At 41.5% G+C, this 4,597-nt stretch overlaps 1 long non-coding RNA gene across 1 annotated transcript; it reads left to right on the top strand.

Moving 5' to 3' along the window:
• The first annotated feature begins 505 nt into the window (after positions 1–505).
• Positions 506–4,276, top strand: LOC142406723 (uncharacterized). The gene is made up of 3 exons (XR_012774679.1): positions 506–1,386; positions 2,641–2,725; positions 3,344–4,276. It is a non-coding gene; the product is annotated as an uncharacterized LOC142406723 (long non-coding RNA).
• The last annotated feature ends 321 nt before the right edge of the window (positions 4,277–4,597 follow it).

Raw genomic sequence — 4,597 nt, forward strand, 5'->3', positions numbered from 1 at the left:
GTTGCTAATTATTTGTTTAGCTTTATCTGCCATTGAAAGAATAGGTGCTGGCAAAGTTGCCAAAGAAATGCTTTCAGTCTTCAAGTTTTGGAGATCATGCTGGAAAGGCAGTAGGGCTAATTCAAACTGCTGTGAGCTGGCTTGTCTTTGCTGAGGTCAACCAAATGACAGCTTTTAACTCTGGGTCTGAATTTGACCTTTCTGCTCCAGGTTGGCAGCTACTTGGGTCGTTTTTCCATTTGCAATGTTGACAGTAGCAATAGCACACAGTGTTATCTGCGTGCTGTCCACAAGCACCTGATTTCCATTCTTCTCCACTTCTTTTTCGCAGATTGACACGTAGGTTGAATTCAAAAGTGCAGGAAAAGAGCTCTGCCTGCGAAAGGAGCCTGCACTCCAGAGGGTTTGCTCTAAACTATTGTGAGACCTCCGGCTACAACACAGGACATGGGAGCTTTTCTGAACCCTCGTGTCTTGTGTTGCAGCCAGAGGGGCACATCTTTTCAACTGAGTCTGAGACAAGTGGAAGAAACCAACATGAAAGATGTGTAAAGAGAGAGTGAGAGACGGGTACGGGCGTGGGACTTCACTGAACATCTGAGAGAAGCAGACTCAGGAGTGTGATCCTTGGCATTAGCGTTTGAAGCGTTCTCCTAGATCCAGAGGAGATGTCAGATTTCTGCCTGTTCTTGAATGCAGATTGAAAGATCTGAATCAGGTAGTAAAAGTTACTGTGCTTACAATGCCACTGGCATTGGTCTTTTTGTTTCTTTCTGCAAATTTGACTAGAATCACTGAATTCAACACTAAACCGTTTGCAAGTATCTCATGATCTGCCCTTTTGAAACTCAGCAGTTTTGCTTCTGTACTTCAGCAGTTGTAGGTGTGAGCTTTGGGTAGAAATAGCATTAAGTAGCCTCACATGTTTTGAGCAGAGAACATGCCTATGATTAGCATTGAATTGTTTTGTTTCTCACTGGCACAAATTTTTCACTTCTTCAGCAGCTGACTTCAGGGTGAGCCTTAGCTTGAGTAGGAGCTGCAACACGATTTCTTTGTTTTGGCTTAACTTTGCCACTTGTTTAAAACATTGCATGCCAGTATGTCCCATCTAATGAAGTATTGAAGTATACTCAACTGAAATCTTCCTTTTTAATACTGCATTAGACCGGATAGACTGGGTTATAATGTTTTAAATATCTGCATTAAAAAAACTGTGCATGCCACTGAAATACCCAGAAGAGGACTCTGGATTTGTATTTTGACTTGGTAAAATAACACGGGTGGTTAAAAATGTTCTCGTTCCGATCCTTCCAGTTTGACATCTTTTAGGAAGCTACAAAGACATGTCTCCTCATGTGGCAATAAACACGGTTAAATTTTGAGGTAAGATTTGAATAATTTAGAGTATGTTTCCAGACTGCCTATGATCATTCAGACTTTGCCCCATTCTGTATTCATTGATTTCAGTGGCAATACACACAAAACAAAGCTCTGCTCAAGGGATTAAGAATAGCAGGAGCCCGCCCTTGGATCATCACAAGGCAGATTTTTTTGAAGATCCCCTTATCTGATAAATACCGTGGGTTTGTGGTCCATTTTAGATTGCTATTTCTCATGGGAAAAATCAAAAGGTAGTTATAAGAAAGGTAAATAAATATTCTCACCTTCACTTCTCTGATCAGGCTCAGTGTTTCCTGCACACTTTGTGTAGCTATCATTTAAATCAGAGGGAGTGCTTTCATTCCAAAAGTGGCCTTCTGGGTCAGTACTCCTGGCTTAGTTTTCAATGCCATTTACAGTATTCAGTTTGTCCTCCTGATCTTTGGTTCAAGTCAGCGGAAAGAATTAGTAAAATAACCCATGGGAGACCGATGCTCCAGTGCCATCCGTTGCCCCGTTAATTCCCATTGGGTTGAAAAGCCCAGTTATTGCATCTCTGTGTGTGCATGTCTCTGCCTCCAGCATCACTTTCAATCCCAGGAGCAGAAAAATTGATAATTTGAAAATTCTTCCTGGAGAAGCTCTGTCTGTCAGTATTCTCAAATACAAGTCATGTTCAGACATTGTCTGAGAGAAAAGGGAGTGAGGAAAAGCTTCCCAGTCCCAGTGGAAGACCTCGGAGGAGACAACACTTCAGGAGAAAACAGGGACACATGCACATGGACAGAAGAGCGCAGGTCTGGGTATAAACCTCTGTGGTTGCATCAGCTTAAGCATTTTACCTAGTCATTTTCCCCTTTCTAAAGTATCCCATATGGGGTAGCAAAAATTCCGAGAGCTTTCTAAAATACTCAAAGTGAAGGATGTACTTTGGGTTTTTTCAGTGATCTTTATACAAATTCTTTGCTTCCTATTGCAAACATTACGTTTTGTACTAGAAATACAAAGCAAATGGTTCAACAGAAAAACATGTCTATACTGTGGGAGAGGGGTTTTTTTTGCTCTGGAATCTACCAGCTAGACTGTACCAGTTGAGAAGATTTTTGCAAGTAGTTAGCCATCAGACTGTAGCCAAACCCCTAGTTTAAAGAAAAAAACCCAGCAGTTAAGTATAGTTTAATTTTTTTTCCAGGAAGTGTTGTTATTATAAACTGTAATTAGTGGTTTTAACTCAGCAATATTTCATTTCTCTTAAAGGAGAAAAAGCTTCCTAGCTGAGCATCTTTGTTAGAGCTGTCAGTGTCTGCATTCATAAAAGGAAAAGAGCTGTGATCAAAAACAGGTAATTTCTTGGCAGTTTAGATGCACACCCCACCAATCAAGAAAGCCAAGGCCTCCTAATGATATTAAAATAACAGAAAATGGAATTTTGTCAAACATTTAGGTGTTTTTCAGAGAACCTATTTGCTCAAGTGAGAAGTTTATTTGTTGGCAATGGCTGAATACTTAATTACAGTAGCTGTGCTAAATATCACTGCTGGCGCTTGAGATATATTTAGATTCAGCTCCCTCTGTCTCAGAAAACACAGCAATTAAAATGCAGCACTGTAACATAACGTAACTGATAATAGGTATAGGGCTGAGGAAGGTTTGAGATGTTGCCAAATCTGCTATGGAAACCATAGATGAAGTATGAAAATGGTGGCAGCTTTTTCTTCCTGTACTAGTCAGAGCCCTTACTCCGCTCCATCAGTGCAACATGCAGCAATACAGGGATTTTCAAGGGAATCTGAAGGAGTTAGGTGCCTTTGACAGTAGTAATCATTACAGCATTAGTCTTACTGTCTATAATTTATCTGCTTCACAAGATTTGCTTCAAATAATGAACCAAAGCGTAGTCCTGAACAGACGTAACATTCCTTTAAAAGGCTCTTTTCTCTCTCCTGTCCTTTCACATGAGGCGTACACATCCTTTGGGTCCTGAATCGGAGCATGTGATTCCCACCTGGTCTGGCTTCTTGCACAGATCAGCACAAGCCGACACGATCATCCTAGCTCTCCCCATAGGGGCTCTGATTTCATCTTGTGTTCCCAGATGGCGATAGAGAAGGAGTGTGGGACACAAAATCTAAAAGTTTATCCCAAGCATGCCTGAACCTTTTGTGATTTCATCTGTTCTCTGCTTCCCCGTTCTCCTCCTCCCCCTTCCCTGAGCTCCCTCAGCCCCCTCTGATTTAACGAGCGCTCAAGTTGTTGAGCCCTATTAATGCTCAGACCCTCGGAGAGTGCCAGCAGAGAGCACGTAGCAGAATGCAAGCTCTAATACGTGATTCCCGACTGTATTTTTAACACTGTCATGCCATGTGCAGGAAATCAGGCACAGTACATCCTGAAGGACAAAGTGGGAAGGCATTGTCGGCTTGGCACAGACCGTTTGACTTCGCTGGAGGAAACCTGCTTTGCAACATGTATGGAAAAAGCCTGCACTCTTATGGGCTCTGAACTTCCCAGGAGTTGCATTAACCGTTAAAAAGAGATGTACTAAAGAAATATCCTTGTCCTCATTTAAGCTCTGTTTATGCTTTGAAAGTCCCACGCAGGTCACTGAAAGAGTTGCTCCATCCCTCTTCAAAACGTGAACTTATTGATTGTCAGCGCTCCATACTGACGGGATGAGGAACTGACTTAGTCTGTTTATCCATAAAACAGTGGCACTATATAAGTTCCTTTAGCCAGTGGGTTGCCTGGAAAGCAACGGAGCCGTTCATATTTGCAGGCTGCTTCAGTCTGTGATCACTATGTAGAGCATATGAACAAAAGTGGCAATTCACTCAAGCCACAAAAAAAAAAAATTCTTATCTGTCATTTACAGCGCCATTCTTTAAAGCTCCTTTCTTTCAGTATGTTTTTTAAATTGAATTATTATATATATGGTGTACACGTCTGTGTTTCATTGAGGATTTAATTGACAAAAACCTCATTTTCGACTGAAAAAGACGGCTTTGCTGGAAGCATAATAATCCATACACCATTAGCCTTGGTTATAGTCAACAAGGAACAGTAAAAATGTCACCTTCTAGCTCAGGTCAGCTTCCTGAGTGGATCACAGGTGGTGTTTGTTCACTTTACTGACTGAAATAAATCTTACTTCTCTCAGCTGCAAGAACAAAGTAGTTAATGGAGATTGAGGTGGGCTTCAGGCTGCGTTGCGTAT

Source organism: Mycteria americana, chromosome 2 (genome assembly GCF_035582795.1).
Source record: "Mycteria americana isolate JAX WOST 10 ecotype Jacksonville Zoo and Gardens chromosome 2, USCA_MyAme_1.0, whole genome shotgun sequence".
Classification (NCBI taxonomy): domain Eukaryota; kingdom Metazoa; phylum Chordata; class Aves; order Ciconiiformes; family Ciconiidae; genus Mycteria; species Mycteria americana.